Raw genomic sequence first — 26,636 nt, 5'->3', positions numbered from 1 at the left:
GAGCAGATGATCTGGGCTGCCTGACGCTCACTGAAATGTGATGGCCTGAACTGCTGTAACCAAGTGCTCATTCAGTCACTTATGCAAACGATACATAAATCACAGCAAACAATGACATGCCTAGGGAAATCAGGCCACTGAAATCACAGTCCTTTTCCCGCTCACATCCTTCACCTCCCCATCAGTACACCCAGTGCACTCTGTGCGGCCTCTGCCACCTAGCTGTGGTGCAGCAGATGCCATTATTGTTGGACTAGATGATCTCAGATCTTTTCCAACCTTAATGATTTTACAATTTGCCCAGGTGGGTGCTGCAGAGGGGAGGTAGAGCCATCCTATTTCTGATAGGCCCGTGGCTGTTTGGGTACCCAGGCATTCTGTCCCCTCAGAAATCAGACCAGCAATGGAAGGTAGTGGCTAGCATCTGCTACAGCAGCTCTGGTTGGTTGGCATTCCCTACAGGTAAGGGAAAATAGCCAATGAGAGAGAGTTTCTCAGCAAGCTTTGTTAAGCTGCCTGGTCCCTGTAAGAAGGTGGTGTGAGAAAATGGCGGATGGTGAAGGTCACCATAGAGTTACTGAACTTTACATCTTCACAAAGAGGGTAGCTGAGCCTGACTGGATCTACTGACTGCGACACACAATGCTGTGCAGAACACCACTGACCAGCAATCATCTCTCACATCACCTAGGTGTCTGCAAACCATTCACTTTTTTGGATCACTTCAGCTTCATGCACCACTACAGTAGAGGCCGCGCAGGCAGACTGTGAGCCTTTGGGCATGGGCCTGGTGAACAGGGCCAGTGGTGCAGGCATGATGGCTACAGAAAGGTGAGGAGTCACTACAGACCTCTGTGTACGGCTCCAGTACAGATGCTCTGCATGGCAGCCAGGTGTAAAGAGGCAGAGTTACACTTAGTTACCAAACACAGGCAGACACAGGAGCAATAGCAAATACTGGAGCATAGAAACAGGATGGAGAAACAGAGATATTTATGTAAAATGTTCACTCCTTAATGTTTGCTCTTCCACATCTTCCTGAACATTACCATGGTAACTCAGGATTGGATATATTTGCTCTATGCCAGAGGTAGATGCCTGATAGTAGGCAACTATAACCATAGTCCTTCATTTTCATGACAATCCAATAATGAAAATTTCCCTGATGCCTCCCACTGAAATAAAGGAGAGATACAAAGAGAAGTGGTCAGGCAGAGAAGTGAAAGACCCTCTTCGGAACCAGCATCATTTTACAACAATTACTTTGCAGTTCCTTGCCCATCAGAAATGAGATGGTGGTGCATTAGGGTAAGAAGGTGATTACATTGCCTCCCTTTCAAGCTCTAGACCAGTGCCGTGACTTGATATGGTTTTTATCAGAGACTGCAATGCTGCATTACCAAGTAAGCAGTAAATTATGTCAAAATCAATTATACTACCCCAAGCAGAGATTCTGAGTAGAAAATGAATGGGTCTGGGGGTGGAAGGAACAGACACTGCTTATGCATTTTGATTAGATAGCCAGCTATCATCCTTCACAAGAATAGAACAGCCAGCAAGTCAGGAGATCAGGAATATTAGTTGACTTTATCACATCTTATATTTCATGCTTGTTTTACTACAGCCTGCAAAGGGAGATCCTGGATCTTAGTAGGAGTCCTTTAGTATGATACAAGCTTTTCTGGTTTTTAAGTGCCTTGATTCAGTATCTGAGAAAATTATGACTTGAATGTATAGACTGACAGAGCAGATATTCACAGCATACCTTTCTACCTAGAAAGTGTATGGATCAATGAATCTCTATTTCTAAAAGACAAATTTTAGATTTATGCAGAAAAACATTTCCTTGCAAATATCACTACAAATTGCAATAGCATTTATCAGACTAAAATCCCTTCTAAAATTGCAGTGAGTGAAAAGAAACTTGTTACTGTAGATTACCATGAACAAATAAAATAACTAAGGATGGCAGTACATCCTGCTAAACAGGGCAGGGTGGGGTGGAAGATTATGTGTGCTTACCTTCATATACTGGCCAAGGAACTGTAAAGCCAAAATAGGGCCAATGAAATGTATAGAAAGAGGGAATCTCCAAAATGGATGAGAAATACTGCTGTTACTTACCTCTCTTAAGGTCATGAACAACACTTATGTTTGATGACTGATTTCATTCTGGATTGAGTGAAAAATAATCACTGCTTTTGCAGTGTTGAAGTCTCAGAGGGATGTCTGCTAGAATGCACAACAGATCATCATTCAAACAGTAATGTTACACTATACATTTTCTTCCAGTAACATTGGAATACGTAAAGACAGGCAGATGCAATGGAATGCAGAATTTACTTCCTTAAGTATAAACGTATGCTATTCAATTCAATCTGTGTTGAATACAAGGCTTCAACTATCCCTAAAAGCATTTCAGTGTCCTTGGAGTTTCTTTACACTGCAGTAGGAGATGCTGACTTCTATAAACTCTGTCTTTTCATCTGGCTTTTCCCTGACAGAAAAGCATGTTACCACACATCAGCATCTTTGCTGTTTTCTTCTTTCTGCAGCAAATGTAGCTAAAGAGAAACTGTTAAAAAGCCTGCTGGCTCCTGAAAAGGCTTAGGAGCCCATTCTATTCTTTAACACTCATCTTACAAGATAAATTCCTGAACCCTTCTTTTGCTTGATAATGAGATTATATTTCTCTAGAAAAACAAGAACTAGAATGGTCTTATCTGTATTAGAAAGAAAAGTGAACGTAATAATAAATAAAAAGCCTAAGACTTCTAGAAAGAAAAAAAAAAGTCAGAGAAATTTCTAGTATCCTGACTCTTAGAACTTGCCCTATATCTGATTTACTTTTTTTATTGCCTCAGAAGCCATGTCCTATTTATATATTAAACAACAACAACAGAAACCTACTAAAATGATCACATCTGTTCTCAAGCAATCCTTAAAACTTTATTGAAGAAACCTGAATTTGTTTTCATTTTATTTAAAACCTGGTTCCTAATTCAATAGGTAGCAAAAATGAAGTTTTATACCTAGCTTGTGGTTTGCTATTGAAAATGGAACACTTTAGTTTTTTTTTCCCTGTGTTGGAATGTATACATAGATAACTAATGAATGTAATGCTTCCTTTTTGGTTGATACTATCATTATTTCATGCTTCAGTTTCCTCACCTGCAAAAAAAGGTAGTGTTATCTTTTATGGTGCTTTGAGATCTAATGCTGTAAAGATATTTTAAAAATTACAATTATAATGATAATTAATTGATACTGGTATCAAGTTCAGCTACTTCAAAGCTATTTAACAAAAGTTCCTTTCCTATGTTCTTCACAGTGTAGAAGGTTGGTACTGTCATCATGCACTATAGAGGGGCCTATAAATGATGTGTTTCATTATTTAGGTTTTTTGTATGTTTTTTAATTATTATTGCCCTGTAAGCACGTAGGATGACTTAAAAATGTTTTCTTAATCTTTAGAGGCAGCCTTGATTTGCTGTTACCTGGAGATGCCTTCTTGCCTGCTAGCTTGTGATGTCATGGGGCAAGTCAACTTAACTCGTCTGACAACATCAATATGATAGTATCACAAAAACACAGTATTCATGAGAGCAGTCCCTCTACATTACAGGTAGGCACGTACACTTGCACTGGGGGAAATATGGGTTCTGTTTTGAAATAACTTTCTGGGACAGTGGTAATAGTATCATAGATGAAAGTGGGCATAAGTATAGGTTTAAGTTATGTGCTATTTATATCACATCTATCTAAAGTTTTTGAGTGCCTCATATAAATATAGAGACATTTCTGATTATGCTTGTTTATTTTTTTTAATCCTTTTTGATGTCGTTGTTTCCTGAACAGTGTGCTGAACCATTATACTCATGAGGATTAATTTCAATATTATTATGAAGGGTTTCCAGATGTCCTATATAATTTCAGAGGAGTTCCCATACAATAGTCTAAAATCATGTGTCCCTTACTAAAGAAGATGGAATATTTGTTATATTCTTTTTCATCACTTATAACTGGGGGAAATGAGAACACTGTTAAAATTGCCATGAAGACTTTCAGACTTCTCTTCTACCTCTGATGGTCTTTATGCACCATGGATAAATCGGTGCAGTGTATGAGTTCAGAGTGCTGCTGCTGCTCTGCATGTCTATAGTATAGTAGCTGTACAGTGTGAGAGTCCTTGAGTTCATGCTCCACCTTATTTAAGCTGTAGCTACTCTCCACTTGCCAATCCTATTATCAGGTTTGTGTTTGCCCTATAAGTTAAGCTGGTCCCTGTTATTCTTCCTAAGTCTATATTGCAGCTCAGCTATGCAAAGACCACTTCAGTGATAAGGAGTAGAAATATCTGTTGCCTGCTACCCTGCCCAGAAGAAGAAAGCTGGAATGAGAACCTCTCACATATGCAGTTTGGAAGTGAAAGATTATTACTCTCATTTTTAAATTCTGGCAACATCAGTAGCAACCTTTCTCTGGTGTTAGGGCTAGTTGTGACTATCCACCAACACTTAAGAAGTAAAACGTGATTGAGGCTATCAGCGGGTGGCACTTCATCCTTAAAAATGGATAGAGTTCTTTCAGCACACAGAAGGCTTGGTGTAAAAACATGATTGTTGCTGTTGCTGGATTAAACTTCAAGGACATGTAAATGGTTTATTTAAATGACAATTGTGGATCTAAACCACAATATCATTGCTTTCAAAAAATTTATGTATTTTTAATGCTTACAGCTTTTCTGTGGAGGGTTTCTCGGAGGTGCTCTCATAACTATCACAGTATATTTTACAATATAATTTAGAAAATGTTGCTTTTCTTTGTTATTTAAATGTTTTTATTTCTTAGTTATTTATCTCTTGCATCTTTAAACTTTTACCTGTACTGAGGAGCCTCTTCAACTCTTCAAAACCAAAGTTTATAAGAAAAAAATAATACTAAGTAAAACAAGGCTTTCCTCCTTCTACAGAGAAGTTTCCTCTGATGTTTCAGAGCTCTGGTGGAAAATAAAGCACTTAAACATAGTGGCATACAGTTCCACACTCAAATGTAAAGGCGCTATCAGTGTAGTGTATACAGAATGATAGTGTAGTGTCTGTTCCCTAAGGAAGAGTAGATAAAGTAATCTACCAACACAAATGGACTTCAAACAGTAGCTTTCAGCTAACAAAAATAAACATGACATTGCAGATTTAAAAGAAAAATTAAAAATTCTTTACACTTCTCAGCTTTCCCCCAGGAACACTCTTCCTTCCTCTGAGTTCCATGTTGTCTTGGAGAGTGATGTGTTAAGGTCTGTGAAACTGGCAGGCTGCTTACTTTCAGTGTTTTAATTAACAGCCAATGTTGGCTGAGCAAAAGGAGACGTGATTTCTGCAGTAATAGCAATAATTTTACCAGGCAGAACTGGCTGCAGGGTAGGAAACAGAGTCATCTTACTTCCCCCTTAGAGTCCATATTTGCTTAGGTGTTTAAGTATATCACTGAAAACCATTTTAAACCTGTAAATGTTGTGGGTCAAACTTGCAAGGTTATTTTTCAAGTTAATTTTACATGACGTTTTAATGGGAGGCAACCCATATATCTGCATTTGACTCCATTCCAGTCAAATGTTCAAACCAAGAGTTTGATTTGTCCATTGCTTCCAACTTACAATTTCAAACTGAGGTTCTAGGAAGAACCAGAAAGCTGTTTGTGGGAAATGATCTGAAAAATAATTGTTAAAATGAAAATCAAGTCAGTACCAGAAAGCTAAAGAACGATTTAGCTGCAAACTAAAATGGCAGGCAATGGTAGGGGGAAGGAAATAGCAGGGCTTAACAGGCTACTGTTGGTAACCCAATACTCAGTGTACTTGCTACCATGAATCCAAATTTTGGCGCCTAATTCTTCTCTCCCTTCAACACTGATGCCTTTCAGGCACTGAGATCATCCTGAGATTTCTGTGCTCAAAGGAGATGCAAACTGGAGGATTTACAAACCTGAATGTTTCATTACTTAGCATCCTTTACCAGATGCCAGAGGGAATGGCCTCAAGCTGCACCAAGAAAGGTTCAGGTTGTGTATTAGAAGAATGTCTTCTCAGAAAGAGTGGAGAAGTGCTGGAAAAGGCTGCCAATGGAGATGGAGGAGTCACCATCTCTGGAGGTGTTTAAGGAAAGTATAGATGTAGTTTTCAGCAAGATGGTTTAGTGGGAGATCTTGATGGTAGGTAGACAGTTGGACTAGATGACCTTATAGGATTTTTCCAAATTTGATGATTCTATAATGAACAGGAAACTAGGTATACTCCCTACAGATACAGATCTTTGGCTAAATATTGCTTCCACTTTTAAATAGATTGTTCACAGTGTCCCAGTATGCTATTAAAATGCCAAAGATTTATCTTATCTGATATAATTATCATTTATCATCTTCTGCTACAATATGAATATCTTATTTTCATTTTGAATTTAGTAGTTGTGTAAGTATTGTAAGAGACAAAGACTTGCTACAACATTTTATGTAATTTAACCAATGAAAACATTCTATTTTATACAAATTAAGAGCAACAATGAGTATTTTAATCATATCTTTTCATTTTGGCTTAGAGTTATAGAGCATATATCTGTATTTGCAACTATAGACTATATTATTTGAGTATCTGGTGGGCCGCATTGGCATTATATGCATCTAAAGAGGCAAAATTAATTAGAAAACAATGTAGATTCCTTCATTCTTCAGTGTAAATACATGCATACATTTTTAAAATTTTTAAAGGAAATAATAAAAATGATGCAAATTTGAAGGATCAAAACTTTGAATCTAAGATGACAGCTTTATACTGGTGTTATCGAAGAGTTTACGGAAACTAGAATATTATTTGCATAAATGTTTTGGTGAAAATCTCACACCTCGTATATTCCATGCATTTGATTCATCAAGGTACAGACATTCATAACAGATTTATTACAATCTCATCATCAATCTCCAGAAACTTTTATCTGATACTTGGCTAGTCAGAGACTAAAGTAGCACTCTGAACTGTGAAAGGATTGTTTCTTTGCTTCTTAACTTCATCCCGATGGGAAGAAAATTTCTTCTACTTATATTGGAAATATAAATAGGAAAAGGAAATATGTATAAGCAGGAGATCATGTATATTCTCATTGCAGAGACCAAGATGCATGTTATTAAAATTCTTATTTTTCAAAACATATTGGTACTAACTAATCTGTGGTATTTTGTTCAGTTATATCTTAAAAGTATTTCAGGATAAGTATTTATTCCACAATCAATAACATTCACATAAACAGCTGAAAATAAATACAGATTTGTTTCTTCCATTGCCTGGAAGAAATCAAGCTAAATTCCACCCAGAAACCACTAAGTCAGTAGTTTGTCAATAAAGGCCTATAAAAATAAATAAAACAAAATTGTACACAGTTTCAAAATCTTGAAGATTAATTTTTACTCTTTCCCTCTGCATGATTTTGAGGGAAGAAAAAAAGGGAAGTTGTAAAAGCTTTTGACATTCAGTGTATTAAATCAGTAGAATTAATTGTCTTGGAGGAAAAACAATTTGCTGAAATAACAAACAGTACAACCATACGGTGGTTTAGCCAATAAGAGCAAATCATTGCTGTGATCTAGCCACTGCGCAAAAGTCAAAAGTCCTCATCTGGGAACTTGCAGTAGGTTTTCTATGCATGAAATATCTGAATGACCCATCTGTCTTCTTGAGTTTTATGTGCTGATGCGTATTTTCCCAGGTTAGGTTTAAAGGTGGAGTAAGAAGGAATGGGATGTTTCAGTAATATAAAAAGCACATTTTCAAAGCTGTAAAGTCAGAAATGCTGACCCACAGCACCTTTCCATTAGTTCTTAGGGGATAGGACTGACCTTTGGGACTGCTGTCATGCTTGTTTTGTTTTAAGGGATTGTATTTTTATCCTTTTTTCATGCTTGGTTGTAATTGTAACTGACTTGAGTCAATACCTGACTTTGTCAGCAGAAAATACCAATGTACATTTCTTCTCTGTTAACCCAAGTACTGCTTCATTCAGCCAATGCAAAGTTTGACACAGCTTTGGAGAACAGCCAGGCAAATATAGCAGAAAGTCTTGAAAGTTAAATTAGGAGAGAATTACAGCAAAAACATGAAAACAGGGACAGTTGCAAATAACTATACATGACAACAATGTCACCAAAACTAAACAAGTAAAAGGTTGTGATTATATTGTATTAAGTGTAAATGTTCTCATCATCTGCCATTATGGATCCTGGTATGAAGTTTGGAAAAGGGCATGTGTATGATTATATTTTCCTTTTGCTGGCCATGACAGTATATATGGATGATATCAGAATTTTCCATATTTCTCATACCTCATTCCACCAATATTTTGTTCAGAAATTTTTTTTTCCTTATTTCTTTTCCTATAAAAAGAGGAACAATGTAGTCTGTAATGAATCTCCTCTGTTGCTCATGCTTGGCTACATAGTCATAAATCAGATTTGTTAGGTTTTCATATACTCAGTGTGACCAAGTGATGAAAATAGCTATTTTCTCTGTACTGCTCAGAAGAGTCTGGAAGATCAAACTACCTATACAGAGGTCCTTGTAACATTTTTCTTACAAATTTGTTCAGTGACTACTGAGTTATAGCAATTGAATGAGGCAATAGCCTCTGCATATTGGAGTGATGGAATTATCACAAAGTACAGAATATCAATGTTTGCTAACTACGATACAAGATATGGTAGCCATAAAATTATAAGCCGCAGACTTTTCTTGTGGAATAAGAAATTCAACATTTTTGATGCAGAGTTTGTGAAAAGGAACTGATAATGGAGAATTTTCATCCATTCTTGGTGAATATTCTCTTGTCTAGAGGTAGGAATAATAAAAGATGCTTATATGCAATCTTTGCAGTCTTTGGGGGATAAAGCAAATAAGAAAATAAAAACTCTTTTGTTTATACTTGGGGATAATTCAATTTCATCTCATTTGGAACATGTCAGAAAGATGAAAACTAAAATGAAAACAGCTTTTGAATTAAAGACAATCTTTTCAAATCAATCAACATTAAAGAAGAAAGGAATTAGAACAATAAGTGAATGATATGCGCTATTGCTTGGAAACTTTTGAAATCTTAGCTTTGTAAACAAAATGAAATCTTCTATATTTGTGTATTGATGGGACTAATTTCATCACTTACATTCCTTAAAACCATAATACACAGGGTGACTCCAGTCATATTCTCTTCATAAAGCTGTTTGAAATTTATTCCCATCTTTCAACATTATGTCAGGCTTTGTGCACCTAAAAAAAATTTACTCTTTTACAGAAAATATTTGTCTGACATAAACAGAACTTCTCATAATGTCTACCTTTTGGTTGATGAACCAAAACTTACGAGGTGTGCAGAAATGTTCTCATGTTTATGGAAGAGAAAATTCAGCGTGCACAGAGCCTCCTATTTCATTAGAATTAACTTATGCAAGTCATCTCAATCTCCTATTTAAATCCTTAAGAACTTTTTTTTTTAAATGTATGAAGGGCATTTTATATACTTCTGTGATGTGAACATTTAGTTGTGAAGCTTTGAAAGCAAATTCCAAGATACTCACTACTCCACTGTTTTTTCACCGAGAATACAGTAAAATCAGGTGCCAATAATGCAAATCTATAGGTTTTGTACGTATTATTTCTCTCTCATTTTTACTTGATTGCATAGTAACGTGAATTAAACTGAAAATTAACTGGAAATGCATGAAATGCATGTTTTGCACTTCATTTCTTTTACGCCACGTATCCATATGCAGTCTATGGCATACCCAGTTCCAAGAATATTTGTATTGTCAGACAAAATAGATGTTGCTGTAAGAAAGTTCATCTAAGGACACTCACAAAATTTGGGTTGAATATTATGGCAATTTGTGGCATATTCAGACATTTAAGTCAAAAAGATTTTGAAGTCACTTTTTAATTACAGAAATCCTCTCTCTACATGTTCCCACTTATCTACACCCATCTCTCACACATTGTCCATGATGCCTGCTTCTGCTGCCATCTTCTCTGTTTGCTCATAAATGTCTTTGTGGCCTTTGTGCTTTCCCCCACACTATTCCTAAAGCAAGGAATTTCTTGCCTGAAGAAAATATTGTTGTTCTTTCATGTCTCTTCTATGTTTCTACCACAAAACAGACAAAAATTAGCTAACTTGAAATGGCTAATTGAGGATCATTTGGAGCCTGAGGGACTTGTGGAGAAAGACTCCTTTCATACATTTAATCAGAAACTGATCAAAATATACGTGAATGCAAAAAGGTTTATATTGAGTATCTACTTTTTTTCCATTGTTTGTTATTTTTTTGTTTTTCCTGAAATTTCTGTATGGAAAATTATTTCTTTATGAAATTATTTCTTTATGAAATACTATGTCTTTATCTAGCTTCTGTTCTACAGCATCTAGTACAACAGGTCAGTCCTTGTTTGAATTCCTGGGTTTTGCTGTAGTGGAACTATACAAGGCCAAATAATATGGATACAGTCAGTTTAGGCTAGCCCATCTTCCAGTAGGAATTAGACGCACAAACTTTAGCTTTAATGAAATAAATATCAAAACATACTGTTTTCAATTAAAAATAAAAATACATCAAAATCATCTCTAAAATTTTCACTTTTCAATTGGTACCGAGTTGAGTACTTCATGAATTATTGATCTATTTACCTGAATATTACACTCAGCTGAGCAAACCCAACATCTAAACTGCAAAGCAATCCTAACATGATGTTTGTCCAAGGAGTTTTATTTGAATCTCTACATTTCTTCACTTAATTCCCAGCATGCTATGGAATATTTTTTTGGAGCTCTAAACGTAAGTTCAAGTTTTACATCTGTCACGGAGTAGTCATTCTGATGCTTAATAACCATGCTCCATTCAGGAAGTATCCATTATTCATTTCCAGTGTACCTTCTGGCTGATCTATTGAATCCACCTTCTGTTGGGGAGTTTTTTAGTAGATTGAATTGGCCTTTATGTGGCATCGTTTGAGAACCCAGCTTTTTCAGTTTCATTTTTTGCCATGCTCCATGCATCTGTAACTCCACTTGACATCAGCCGAAGTCTTGGGAATTTCCAGCAGGAAACGTACCCCCAGTACGATCAGACACACTCTTGTTGTCTGCAGTTGGTGTTTTATTTTGAACACCAAGCATTCCTCCCTTCATATATCTGAGAGTATTTCAGTTCAGTGATTAAGGCAAGTATTAGATGACCTTTACTCTTCTTTCCCTTGCTTTCCTCTTAAGAGTTAAATGAAAGCCTTCCGTTCCTCTACAGGGTACTTAGAACTAAGGCACTATGGCGCTAGCAGCAGGTTGGTTTCATTACATTGATAGGATACATGTGCTGGTTTTTATCTCTAGCATTTTCTCAGTAATTCAGCACTTTAAAGTCTCAGCTGTCTACCGATCTGCAGACAATTGTTTGGTGTAACACTATCCGGAAAAAGCTGATAAAACACAGATGTGACTAGGTCTCTGAAATTTGTGGTTTGCTAAGTGTTTTTTTTTTCTTCCCATTTTCCTTTTTTTTTTCTGCCATTTTTTTTGCCGATGGCAAGTTAGCTTCCCTACTAGGCATGATGGCACAGACTTTTATTAAAATGTTGCAACAAGGGGGTAATTGCTAAAAATTAAGGAAGTTAGTTGAAACAAAAAGCAGAAGCATCATATTTTCCTTCTAATTTCAGTATAACTCTTGGCATTCATCTCTTCATATTTTGCCCAATGCATACCCACAATAGTTTTCCTTTCTAAACATTCATTCTGAAGTGTGGATTTCTGGCAATCCTATGCAGATCCTTTTTAAGTAAAATGTTTTCTAGGCTCTTTTACACCTACGAACCAATAGCTTGATTTTTCAAAGGGGATGAAATTTTACAGCCACAGTGAGGCTTGTCTAGATAAGATTTGCTAGCACTTGGAAAAGATTGGAAGCAGTCTAGTTAGGTGGCAGGATGTTGTCGTCTCTTACTGGTCAGTGTTTAGAAAAGAACAAATTCTATTTACCATAGCATCAGCTATACAATTTTTCTGTCTTCCATTGACCTCCAACTGGTGACTGACCCCATGTCCTCTCACTCAGTTGTCATAATTCCATTCAAACACAACCACATTTTGTAATGCAGTCAATCCTTACTGTCTGCATAAGGAATTTTGCATGCATTCTGATCTTTTGAAGCTAAGAAATGCTATCTTTGATTTTTCTGCATGAAGCTGTTGTTTAGATCATTTGCGTACTGTAGATTTATGGTACATTTTCATTCTGATTATCTCAGTAGCATTTCTAATTCTTCTGATCAGCTTATGATTTTTTAAAATGATGTAAATGGGCCAGTATAAGTTGGAATGTGAATGCAATTTGTTAGTGCTTTATCTACCTATGTCATAGCTGCCACTTTCAGCTGAAGTAGTACAAGCCTTCACCCCTATCCCTGAAGGAAACCATCCCTAATGGTGTAGTTACAACTTCGCTTAGGAGATGCTGATTTACCAACTGGCTCTAGGGTCCAAAATAGCAGGAGAATTTCTGAAGACTCCATGTCAATGAGCACATCTGAAAGAAAAACAGAATATGCTGCGATATTCCTTCTTAGCTGCAGAATGTGGGGAGGGAAATAAATTTGCAAAAGGATGTTTATTGACATCTGTGTGTCTATATGACAACTGCACACAGCTTTAGTGATTTATGTGCTAGACAGGTTTTCCATTCCGATTCAAAAGAAAGGCTATCTCGCAATTAAAGGCTCAGTTTGCAGTTCCTGATTTCTGAAGGAAGAGGGCGTTTCTATTTATTCCAGAAACATTTAGTGGTTACATGCATGGCTGGCAGCAATTTCCCACAATGTGTAAATTAGTCAATCCCAAAGTCAGTAAACTTTTACTTTGAAGTGGACATTAATGAAGTGCACCATTAGAGCCTAATGATTGTTCACATTTGTATTTTAGGGGCCCCTCTTGCTTTTGATGTCTTAGTGCCTTGGTTTTTTGACTTTAGTTATCTAAATGCCAGGACTGCTAAACTCCTAAGAGAACTCAAAAAAAATTTAATGAAAAAAGTTAGTACTGGCCTGACTGATGTTGGCACTTCAAAGCTGGAACAGACTAAATTGCTGTAGACTGCTTAATTCAAAAGTGCTCCCTTGTGGATGACAGTGCATGGTGACAAAGTTCAATTGGCAACAGGAGACAGGCAAGATCAAAGGCCCTCTATTGTAATAGTTTTGTTCCATGAAGAATTGCTTATTGTCAGTAGTTTTTCAAGCCTTTACTGGCTCCAGCTTCATATCAGGATTCCCTGGTTCAGAACCAGATTAAATAAATAATTGTAATTACATCCTTCTGATAATACACTGCGGTTCTAAATGCTACATGTTTTGTCTCTCCAAAGGCCCAAAAAAACCTATTCTGTATTAGGAACTGGGCCTTGGGTGAGAAACTCCATTTCTGGAACACACAAAGTGCCACAGAAAGTTAATGCCATGTTAGCAGCAGTTGAGGCTTGTTCCAGACAAAGCCACTCAGCCTTTGCTAGCAAGGCAATAGTGCTGCGTTTTCTAGTTTGCATCACCATGCTGTCTGCCTAATGCTTAAGCAAATGCAATCCTGTAAGTTGCTCTTTCTCTCTTTGATTTAGGCTCTAGTCTGAATGAATTCACAAGAAACGTTAAACTTCATATCAGCAATGTTAGAACTATAGAAGCCTCAAAAATATTTATCACACACAGCAGCTCTCATCTTCATTTTGCTTTCCTGACATGTACACTTCCAAAAAATGTTTGATTTCTTTCTTCAATGAGAAGCCAAAAACAGGACTTATTTGAAATTATCCAGTTACTCCGGAAATCGTGTTTCTTTTCAGTATTTTTGCTATTGTTTTTTATCCAAGTAGTATTCACCATGTGTAAGGAACTGTTGAAAGACAAGAAAGTCACCATCCCTCAATAACAATATTCAGAGATGTTGTCTCATAAAATGTACATGGCATTGTCAGAACAGCTTGTCTTGAACTAATTATGAAAACATGTTTGGTGACAATTAAGTAAACCACTGTGCAATCGTTTTCATGTATCATATTGAGAGAAGTTGCTTCTATTTTTGAATAATCACAAATGACAACATTTTTTGAAGAATATTTAATCATTGTTTTAACAGATGAACAAGTTCACTTAGCAAGGAGGCAAGAAAAATAAATATATTACAATCAAATCACAGGTAACAAACTCAGTTATGTTGACCTGATTCTATCACTTATTTCAATTTAAACCAAACAAAAACAAAAAAAAAAAAAAAAGGACCACATGCTGTTCCAATCTTTCCTTAAAACTCATTTATGAAGCACATTAGAAGTGTGGTTGGATTGTTTCTTTCTTCTTCTTTTTGGCAGAGTCTGAAAAAGCATTCTAAACAGGATTAGAAATGTACTATGCCTATACAATTTAGCTCCAGCAACTTCACGGTTGTAAATTATGATGGAACACATCATTAGCTGCAGACTTGTATGTTCTCCCTTAATCATGCTGAAGTACACATAAGCCCCAGCTGAGCAATTATGAATAATTAAATCAATTAGAGACAGTCTAACACCAGGTCTTGTGGCTAAACTGGTGTCAGCATCCATAATATTTTAACAGTAAATGCAAATGGGTGCATTTGGGTGGAGGGAAGGAGGTGGACAAAGGCTTATACAAATACCAAAGCATGTTGCTTAGTGATGGATTTACAATAATATCACAAAGATTATAAGCTGCCTTCCCAAGGAAAACAATGGTAATGAAATTCCAATAAAATATTTCTGTACAAGGTTTAAACCTTAGAAATGAGTTAATTAAAAAAGGATAAAATGCAAGGCTTAAGAAATATGCTGAGTTAATTAGAACTTTATATTCACCCCATATAAATGTTTTCCTTCATGATTCCTGCCTAGTCACTTTTCTGTTGGTAAATTTTGTAACTGGTACTAAAAGCAAATAAATAAGCCAATATACTTTCTTTAGAACTGTCAGGAAAAAATGTTACATTTTTTTCCACTGCATTTTATAGAAAGAAAGAAAAGCCTGAAGGAAAAAACATGCTCATCTTGCATCTCAACTAGACAATACTAGACTTATGACAATGCATTTGCTAAGAAACAGAAGTTTTAGGACATCTCTGCATTCTTTCTGGGATGTAAAAGTTGTGAAAGAGTGCTTTTATTCACTTTCATGATGTGCTGAACTGCTGTGCAATGAGAATAGAATCATAGAACGGCTGGGGTTGAAGGGACCACAAAGATCATCCAATTCCAACTCCCCTGCCATGGGCAAGATTGACACCCGCCCACCAGATCAGGCTGCTCAGGGCCCCATCCAACCCAGCCCTGAATGCTTCCAGGGACAGAGCATCCACAGCTTCTCTGGGCAGCCTGTGCCAGTGGCTCACCGCTCTCCAAGAATTTCCTCCTAACATTTAATCTAATTCTCCTCTCTTTTATTTTAAGACTTTTCCACCTTATCACTATCAGTCTGAAAAGTTGATCTCTCGGCTTTTTATAAACTCCTTTTTGGTATTGTAAGGCTGCAATGAGATCTCTCCAGAGCCTTCTCCTCTTGAGGATGAACAAGCCCAGATCCATCAGCCTTTCTTGATAAGTGAGGTGCTCCAGGTGGCCTGGATTCGGTACTCCAGGTGGGGCTGCACCAGGGCAGAGTAGCAGAGGACAATCACCTCCCTTTCCCTGCTGTCCATCCCTCTATTGATGCAGCCCAGGATACAGTTGGCCTTTAATCTCCAACATAACCTGAAACAAATAGTTTGTTGAGTGTTTTTTCATACACATATGCCTATTTTACCAGCAAAATTACTTATAAGTAGTATTTGCTATAATAGCTCTCCAGGCAATTGTACAAATATTCATTCTGCTGGTATTGTTACTAGTTAGCTATGTTATGCATCAATTTAAAGAGTCTGTTCCGGGGGCAGTAATGAACCAATGCTTTAAGATTTTTCAAGATAACATTCTGAAACTGTCAGTTATTATTACAGGAAACATTTTAATAAGAAACCTTTTAACAGATGATAAACACAAGAAAAAATAGTCAGAATTAAAAATATTGAATTTATGTTATATTTAACACTTGCTGAACACACAAGGTGCAAAGATACAATCAATTTTTTTAAAAAAAATTAATGGTCTGCATCTCACATCAGGTCTTTGGGTATAAAATCAACCACTGTAATTATTATCAGAAAGCCTGCAGCACTTTTGTGAGGGAGCCATAAATGGAATCTCTTTCCCTGGTGTCAACCCACTGCTCCACCTGTCAGGAAACCATCTCCTAGTCCCCCTGCCACTTCATGAACATTGAACAATTCTTACCTTCCATATGTCCGTTGTACGAACAGATAGTCATGTGCACTGACTAATTCAGATCATGGCACACATGAAAATCCTTTCCTTCTTATTATTTGTGGAGAGCAGTTCAGTTTCTCTACAAAAAACGTAAAATTTTTAGACATCACTTCACTTCTCACTAGGATTTCATTGGATTTACTATATAAACATAAAGAGTTAGGTGCCAGTCTTTCTACAAGAACTTCTAAGGAAAGATCTAATGCAGGTATGAAGCTGTAAGTTGTATCGCAAGGGAGAAATTTTAGATCTTTGGGCACAGTATTTATTCAAGGACTATTGGAAGGGATTGAAGAGCCATGGGATGGCTGCTGAAGTAATCAAGACCACTGATTACATGGGTCATCTTTTCTGTCTTCTCTCTGATTTGAAGGGGAAGTGGGGTGATAGCAAGCATGACCACTATAAGATATGGAGTGGTGCGGCTAGATTAGAGGGGCAGAGTGCTAACAGGGAACTCAGCCTGCTGCCCTGAGGTGTGCTACACTGCAGCACACTTGAAATGTTATGATAACGAGCCATGGTAACACTGAGGTAATAGAAGGCAACAGGGAAACTGAACGGAAATACTTGAAAGGAATTAAGGAGCTATGCTCTAAGATGGCAAGAAGACCAGCTGTCCCACTGAAGTGCCTCTGCAGCAATGAATGTAACTTAGAAAACAAGCAGGAGGAGTTGGAAGCCAACTAGCCCTGCTGCTAGAAAACCATGACACAGTTGCCATCACTGAAAGTTGGTGGGGTGATTCCCAGTAATCTGGTCTTCAACAAGGCCTTTGACATGTTTCCCCATAACAGCCTTCTCAGTAAATTGGAAAAATACAGATTTGATGGATGGACTGTTCAGTGGAAGAGGAACTGGTTGCAAGATCACATCCAGGGAGTGATGAAATGGACTCAGTGTCTGGATGGAGATCGGTAAGGACTGGTGTCCCTCAGTGATCTGTACTAGCACCAATGCTCTTTAATAACTTTGTCAATGACATCAACAGCAGGATCAGCAAGTTTGCGGATGTCTCTGTTCATTGCAGAGATGTTGGACTTGATGATCTATAAAGGTCCATTCCAATACAAATGATTCTGTGATTTCTTCAGATGACAATTTGAGTTGTATCGTATGTTTGTACTTAGCAGCATCTACAGTGAAATAATTCCTTGAGTGATCTTTCTCTGCTGGAATAAGGAGTTTTATTCTACAACGATGATTCCTATTTGGAGAACTAGTGATTAATGCAGAATTAAATAACTTTTATGTTACAATAGACTATCCTTAAGCAACTGTTCTACCATTACTATTTCACTAGTTTTCCTATGTAGACTGGCTCTGTTAGAGTTTAGTGTACAGGGGAGGTCTCAGAGCAAAAGCCAATACTGGGAATGTCTGAGAATAAGTTGGCGATTACAATGAGATGGAGATTTAAAAAAAAAAAAAAAGTAAAAAGAACTTGCCAGATTTCTTCTTCTGCCTCTTCGTCCTAAGGTTATACATTAGACTCAGCGGTCTGAACTCTTACAGACTTCTGTGGACATGTATAAGCAGCTGTGGGAAGCTCTGAGCACCTTTTAGGGAAATAATACTTTATACTTAGTGCTTTTGCAGAAGTGCAAACAACAGGAAAGTGTCATTCAGAACAGAATAGAAACGCATTACCCCTGCCAAAGAATAGGGCCACTTAAGTATATGAATAATTGTACTTCATCAGTCTGACCACAAGGCAATGCAGAAGTCCCAGATCCCTGGCAGCTAATCCGAGTACTAAACAGGGTGGTGAGCATTGATACTTGTGCTGATTTTTAACAAGCCAGTTTAGGTAGAAAAGCAATCTTACCTAATTTGCCAGGTGCTTTGCTAAGAAGAATAGTCCTCACGAGGGTGAGCTGACAGTCCACAAGCAGTGTGCTGTACTAGACAGTCTTTTATTTTTCTCAGACTTGTGGTGCTTTCAGTCTTCTCCCTTATACAATGTAGATACATTCTGCATGAATCAACTGCCAAAAATTATATGGTGATGACAAACATTTGAATCTGCAGATCTTACATACATAATCCCAGCCTTTCAATAGTTGGAAGTGAAATTTTTCTATGAAACTTGCTTGATGAGGTGGGATTAGTCTGAATATCTGGCAGATGACTTTCTCCGAAAGAAAAAAGAGATACAACTTCTTGGTAGTGGTTAGTGGACACTTCACAATTCACAATTGCAATTTGCATTTTCCATTATATATATTTACAATAAAAGACTTCACCAGATCAACTAAAAAGTCTGAATACAGGCTTAATTTTTATGAACTGTAAAAGCAATTTTTAACTTTAAAAAGTCTAGTAAGCTTTGCATGTTATTCAAATTTCTTTGTCTACAAAACAATTCATGAGATACATTTGATTCACTTATGATACATTTAACTGTTTAAACACAAAACTGCTTTACATTAGCTTACGCATGGTACTGAATATAGAACCTGAGAAAAATCCTAGAACCATTAAATTCAGTGGCATAACTCTGAGTGACTGAAAGAACCAGAGTATAACAACACAGTTTTTGTAAAATTTTTTAGAATTTTGTGGAATTGTGAATTTGTTAACATATCTTTACAATATCTTTGAAAGCTCGCATGATTGAAGTATTAGAATACCACTGTATGTCAGGGATTGGAAGGGACCCCAAAGGATCATCTAGTCCGGTTTCCCTACCAGAACAGAAACACTTACATTAGGTAACAGTATAAATGCATATTTACTAAAAAATCAAATTTCAAGGAAATAAATCCTGAAAAAAAATGTGTATTAAAATTGCCCAGCTACAGGATTGATAACCAGGTACTAAAGTTAGAATTTCCTTATTTTACCTTGAATAATGTAATTAATGTGCCTGCAGATGGAAGTTCCTGTAGTTGTTTAGTGACAAGCAGAAGCTTACAAGAGGAAAACATTCACTAATTTTTCATTAGTCAAATTTTAAATTTCTGTAGCTTCTATGTATTTACTTGACTGAAAACTGAAATCAATCTGAATTCTTTCTCACTTACGTTACTGTGCCCAGTGTGAAGTACTGCTTGGAAGACATGGCCATGAGAATCAGGTGTTTATTTTAAAGGTACTAATATACACAGATCTATGTTCGAAAGAAATTCAGTCTATAATCTTCAGCATCAAATTCTGGTCACCTCTGCTTGAGGCAGGTTTGCTGAAAATACTGGGTATACAAGACACCTCTGCTTAGCATAGCAATGCAGTGGTCCCTGCAGCAAAAATATCTTCTCATTTCTGATGTGTTTACCATTTTACTGTTCAGAGAAGGGACTCATTTAGTTCAGGAAGTTAAATGATAAAGATAAAATAACAGGAAAGCAGTTTTCAGGTGTGAGGGTAGGAATTTTGAGCAGAGAGAAGAAACAAGTGTGAAAAAATTTGTAGGAGTCCTGGATATCACTGTATGCTAGTTTATTTTAACATCTTAATTGTAATGACAAGAATCAGGTGATATATTTATTTTTAAGGGACATTCCAATTTTTTACAGACATTATTAATGTAGCATGACTTGGTGGCCTGAAGGGGAAAATTGAGGATAAATTCTATGGTTATCAACTGCAGGTTTATTGGTCTGAGACTTCCACCACAGGGAGTGGCTGCTGTATGGAATTGATAAACACAGAGATTTATAAGGTCAAGTTTTATGAGTCTGCAGATTCCTTGTGGTGTATTACCACATCCTTATTACAAGCCCCTGCTGCTGTCCAGCTAAGCCACCAGAGGTAATATATTACATTTGTTTCTCTGTTCTTCAGGGTTGGGTTGGTTTTTAATTTTTTAATTTTTTTTTTTTTTTTTTTCCAAAGGAAAGTGTAACAGGTAAAAACAAAGTATGGGTTTCTGGAATTGTATTTGCAGCATTCTTTGGGCTGTAGAAAATGTAAGGCAGATTGTCAGGAACTAGGTAATCACTCTTTGAAAGATGTGGAAAAAGTGATCATTTGTGACACTGAAAAACACCAAGTGAAAATCATAAGAGGGAAATTATTTTATTTTGAGAAAGATGAAGAACAGTTGCCTTACACAGTGACATCTTTTGAACAAAAAAAGCCAGTGGCTTCAGTACAATGGGTGAGTAAGCATAAGCTTCCCTGGCTGCAGCTGAACTCTTACCAAATGCTCATCACTAATAATTCATGAATTCTGAAAAATGGAATAGGCAACAAGATATCTGACTATTCTAACGTGTTGAGACCTTTAAAAAAGCTGGATATGATTTCAGTGTTCTATTTGTATAAGTATTAATAGGATTAAGTTATATGTTGGTGGTGTAACACCATGTTTTAAAAACAGAAGTGTTCCTCTGTATTTATTTTATGTTTTTACAGAATTATTTCTTCTCAAGAGATTGTTATTGCATATGCTGTTGATGATAGTGATTGAAACACACTTACCATTACATTGTGATGTGCAAATTAATGGAATTACAGTTCTTCATTTATATGACATTTCTGTGATGTGTTGCATAAAGGGACATTCACTGTTAAGTGTACAATGTAAGTACATAAGCATGTATTTATTTCAATCTAATATCTTCATGGTATCTTCATCCAATTATAGATTGGATGTATCCATCATCTTTAGTTTTTTACCAATTGCAGAAATCCCTTATTGCCTTAAGTAATACAGAGTGACAGATACTTACCTTAAATGGGCCAAATTCCTGACAAATAAGCAAGATTCATTCACAGATACAGAAATCGCTGATATTCTTAACACAAAATCTTTTTCTTCCCATAAAAGCAATCTTCAGAAAAGCAAATCACTCAGAATTATAGTATATATATTAGAATAACTTGCATTCTGATATAATTTCAATATTTAGGAAAATCTTATTATCCAACAGAGATAAAACTTAGCAGGATTTGTGCCCAAAGGACAAGAGGTACTTTTGAAAGAAGGCATTGTTTTTCAGGTCATGATATTGGCAGAATGTTTCATCAGACAAAATCATCAGGCTTTTGATCAGGGAGTGAAAGTAAGAGAAAGAGGAAAAGAAAAAAATGATTTTCCTTGCCATTATTTTTGTCTATGTTGTTTCAGTCTTTCTTCCTATTCTTTTCTGTTTCTCTTTACTTTCTCCTTTTAAATCTCCCTCTCTATAGAAGGTCTTTTTTATTTTTCTTCTCAATTTAGGACTGAGTAGGATTTATATTTAAAATGCAATATCCTCACACAAAAAAAGGCAGTGAAAGAGATCTGTATATGGCAGGGAAAAGAATAGAGCACTGCTTTTTACATCATACAATGTTTGTTCAATACTGAAAGAGAAAAATGTTCTAAGGCTGTTTAATATGTTTCCTGACCCATGGGACTTGTCAATTTCTCAAACAGTTCCACTTTATTAAGTAGTTAAAGAAACTGGAAAGTGCTCTGACCTATTGGTACATCCTGAAGAGCCTCAGAGATTCTTTTATACTTAAACTCAGCATCAAAACTACATTAAATCATAGCAATTTCTTTCTTTCTTTCTTTCTTTTTTCTTTTTTTTTTTGTGTGTGTGTGTGTCCTACTCTCTTCTCCGTAAGATTTTTTAAAAAAGGTTTTATTTGTTCCTATAATTGTTAGCAGCTTTATATGTTATTACTGATTTTACCCTGCTTGCTGAGATCAAACTGGGTCAGCACTGATTTTAAAATACATTCTTTGAACTTCAAGCTTTACAGTAAATGTCATGAAATAAGGCAATGATAATTCTGTTATATAAAGGGGAGATAAATTCTAAATAGAAATACAGAGCAAATGCTGATTTTTTTATTCAAACAGCTACTGGTAACTTATTTCAGTATTTGAAGTGTTAAAACCTGATGGTACATGTTTAGAAACGTGTAAAAGAGTTAAAATGAGTCGTCATAGTGTGGCTGGTCCTAACATACAGTTCAGTCCTCTGTGAAAGAAAATGTGTCCAGAAACTGTGGATTTGTTTTGTACAAATCCACTCATCAGAGCATTACTTCCAGTACCCTCATAGATTCAGCTTAGCAGAATACAGCTGACTACTGCAGAAATAGCAACTGCAAGAAGCCAGGCTGCTCTTGTCATCAAAGGAGGAGGGAGCTTGATCAGTTCAGTGATGTAAGAGGAAAAAGTTACATGGATTTCAGCGACCTTTGGATCATGTTACTTTTCTTAGTTCCTCTTTTTCTTCAACCAGATTTCACACTCATGCATTTTCTTTGATTTCAAATGAGATTATTCCTGACTGAAACTTCTGTAATTGAAGAGATTCATCTCTATAACACTCAAATGCTGTCTGATTGTCGTATCTTCCATGTGATAATAAAGGTAGAAGGTACTGAGTGATTTTGAAGTCAGTATAGCCACTGACATTGACAGATCAGTTTGTTTATACCTACACCTATACCTGTATGATCTGTCCCCTATTTCTGCATGTTATGGTTTTAATTCTGTTTATTAGTAGTCAAGAGATATTTAAAAGTGGGACTTTCCATTGCTTAAATGTTAGGCACTTAACTCCAATGATCTTCAATAATAAAGAGGAAGAGCTGAGCATTTCCAGTAGGTAATTCATCCTAACTCTTTCAGGAAGGAATGAATCACTGTCTACAGTTACCACCTTCTCTTTACTAACTAGACAGGGAACTTAAATAATAAAGTTGTATGACTAATTCTTAGACATGTATCAAGTCAGAGGAAACAAAGGTCTAAATTGCTTTAAAAATTAGTTATCTGTATTCTGTACTTCCTAGACTTAACATCGCATTTGGTTCCTTTGTTTAAAAAACAAAACAAAACAAAACAAAACAAAAAAACAAAACCAACCACATATGACCAATGATTGTATCATAATGACAGAGCAACCCAAATTTGATCAGCTTGGCTGTTTCTTCTAGGATGCTTAAAGTTATTTGGGAATTACATTAAATTCTTAGCTACAGTTAGCAGCGTGTCAGTTTTAATTAAGAAAAACAAAGAACAGGTTAAAATAAGGCATACAATTCTGAATGTATTGATACTGTAAATTTCTAAACTTTAGAAATATCCTGAAATATCCTCTGAAAGATGAAAGTCAATTATCAATTGCATTTAGAAAGTACTATCTCTGTTTTTCACTTTTTGTTGTTTTTTTCTCTTCCTATCCATTCAGAGTTCAGTTATTTTCATAACACTGTGGACTAGCATGATCTGACAGGCAGCGCATGGCTCTAAGTTTCCCATGAAATCCGTTTGTTTCTCAACAGTGCATACAACCTTATGTATTCAGAGACTGTTTCTGACATTCCAGTTTCAGGTTTGTGTCCTTTTAAAGCCTGCTGATCTATGTTACTTCACATTTGAAAAAAGACCTGAAAAATATTTACAAATAGGAATCAAAGACCTAGTATTTTGAAATGGAAAATGAATAGGCGAGATTCATTTGTGTATCTCAATATCTTCTTTCACAGTTTCCCTTTTAACATTTGACATGGTCTGAGAATTTGCACTTAGTTTCTGTCTCCTCTGTCTCTGTTCATTGAATATGATAACCTTCTCTGAACATGCCCATTCTGCTCTCCTCATAGCACAAGTTTGACTCTACTGCATAGCTTCATACCACTTTCTTATTTCCCTCCTCTGTTATGTTCATCAGCAACTTGAAAAATGACCCTTCTTCCCGATGTACTTCCTGTCCACAGGATCATCACTCTGCAAAATGAGCCAAGAAGGATCGCAGAGTAGATCACAGTGAGAATCTTGTTCAGATGTTCAAATAACAAGCAACTAATAAAGGTCAGGCTTTTATTGCATGAAGTATTAGATAGTCAACAGTAAGTGTCATGTATTTTTCTCTTCTATTATATGCTTGCATTGTAATAGGCTGAAAGAGTTTCATCTCACGTGCTGGTGAGATGAAAAGAGTTAAATAGTTCATAATACCTGAAAGCCAAGTTATGAATATTATTATTTTATCATTTTCTCTAGATCTTTTTGTCCATAAACAGAATATTTTTGATTTTACCGCTCATATGTGATTCAAATTTTGCCAGTTCTGGAGATTTTCACTGTTAAGGCTTAGTTACTATTCTAGTTATGCATATATGAAGCAGCTGTGCTTGGTGTTTGCAGTTCACTATACACATACGTAGCATCACACACGTAGCAATGATCACCCTTCACTTGGGAAGGCAGGCTGAGGAGCTGATATCAACACAGCAATACAGTAGACCTACTGTAAGTCACCACTTCTACCAGAGAAGCATGAAGCCTGTCTGAAACCATTTCACTAGCTCAAACTGGAGTTCACACAGTCTTGCTTGGATGCAGAAAAGGTTTGTAATGATAGAGCAGTAGTGGTGTCTGGCCTCACATGGATATATCTTACTAAATTGCCCATGCAGCACAAGGTTTATGCTTCTCTCACTGTACATATACATATGTGATAACAATAATCCTGATCAGACATATCAGTAAAATACTAGCTGCTCCCTCCCTCAGTACACATAACGTGAAATAATGATGTAATTTTACAAAACAAAGATGAGAGAAAGCAAATGTTGTGTGATTCCTCTGCAGATAGCGTCTACTCCTGAGTGTTTATTTTGTTTCAATTTTCCATGTTGTTTCTACTCAGTGTCATTTTGCCCAGAGATCACTATTTTGACAAACTCGGGATAAATCGACAGCTGTGTTCTGGGAGGCTCGAACTTTTCTGAGCAACACATGTACTACAGCTGCAGTTGAAATCTGTTTCATATTTAGTGTAACAAATTATGCAAAGTACACCAAATAAGACCCATTTCAAATTCCAGTGGGCCTTTCTGAAAACATTTTAGAGAAATGTTTTCTTTACTGTTTCTCTTCTGCTCTCATTAAAAAAGGTGAATCACTAAAACTAATTGTATAAGGAAACAAAATGAAAATAGGTTCTGAAAACAGAATGAACAGCAGCAGAAAACCTGAAGTCTTTGTGCCTTCTATGTTAGTAGGATACTGAGTAATACAAAATAGACTCTTCTTGCACATTCCTAGCCACGAAGGAAAGTTTCAAATATTTCTCACCATAAAATGTGCCAAACTATCCTTCCTGTCATTTCTTCTGTACTGAATATCTCTTCTTGGAAAATACCCTATTAACATCAACAAGACTGAATGTTTCAGAGGGCTGTTAAAAGAAAAAAATCTTAGTAGAAGAGATAACTAGCAATATCTGGGGCAGGGAGGAAAGGTAAGGGAAAAACTAAAAGTAACTAGATATCTCTGCTTCAGATAAAAACTTTACTAGTGTTACCAAACATAAGAGCAAATTTCCTTGGGTGACAGAGTTTTTTTTGTTTGTTTTTAACACAACATTAACATCCTATTGTTAACCTTAGATTTTAAAGTCACATCAGGCCACATAAATAATGACACTTGAAAATATATAAAAACTTGGAGATTTTCTATTTGTTGTTTTGTTCTATAACTTAATTTCTTTCATAGAAAATGATAATTAAAAAATCTCTCCAAAACCTTAGGGTCTGGAAATCTGCCTGATGTAATCACATGACTCCAATACAGGGAGCTTACAGAGAAACATCAAATATAATGCCCAGTGTAAAAAATCACAGGAACAGGCAATTTTCCTAATTACTAATTGATGACGGGTTGAGGGAAAAGTAAATCTAACTATAAGTCTTGTCTTTAGAAGTTGGTGGGCTCTTCCTGTCCTACCTGAGGCAAAAACACCTGTGAATAAAAAATGCTTCTCTATTTGTGTGTCGTATCGTATTGGTAATTATTTGTAACTGTCTGTGGTGTCAAGGTGCAGACCTCTATGGGATCATTTGATTCAGCATTCTAAGCTACTAGCTGGGCTGCCTTCATAATCCTAATCTTTATTGGTAAATCTATATTGCTATTTTAGTTTACAGGTCAAGCTAACATGCAAGCCTATTCCCCAGCCATCTATACTGCCACTTTAAGCTGTCTAACAGTTTAGATCAGATCTTGAGCTAGGAAGCTTATTTGCCAAATAAGAGGAAACTCAGGGAAACTCAGGGAAGAATGAAGCAGATACTACTGACTTAAACCACAATGAAAAAAATCCTTGTGTGGGAACAGCTAATACAGACACACCTTATGCGATCATTGTCTCAATGACTTGAAGCAACTACAGTTGTCAAAATTCCCACCACATAAGTTCTGGAAAAAAACTTCCATCCCAGTAATATCTTGGAATAATTCC

The 26,636-nt window shown here is 36.3% G+C and overlaps 1 protein-coding gene across 1 annotated transcript in view; it reads left to right on the top strand.

Annotated features, from left to right (window-relative positions):
• The first annotated feature begins 3,585 nt into the window (after nucleotides 1-3,585).
• Nucleotides 3,586-26,636, top strand: part of STX18 (syntaxin 18) — a 140,146-nt gene continuing 117,095 nt past the window's right edge. The window contains exon 1 of the mRNA XM_042870860.1: nucleotides 3,586-3,625. The gene's annotated coding sequence lies outside the window, so the exon portion shown is untranslated. The remainder of the gene's footprint in view (nucleotides 3,626-26,636) is intronic.

The sequence above is a fragment of the Lagopus leucura genome, unplaced genomic scaffold (assembly GCF_019238085.1).
Source record: "Lagopus leucura isolate 7727_CA_CO unplaced genomic scaffold, USGS_WTPT01 Super-Scaffold_100004, whole genome shotgun sequence".
Taxonomy (NCBI): domain Eukaryota; kingdom Metazoa; phylum Chordata; class Aves; order Galliformes; family Phasianidae; genus Lagopus; species Lagopus leucura.
This window is presented reverse-complemented; position numbering and strand designations above follow the sequence as displayed.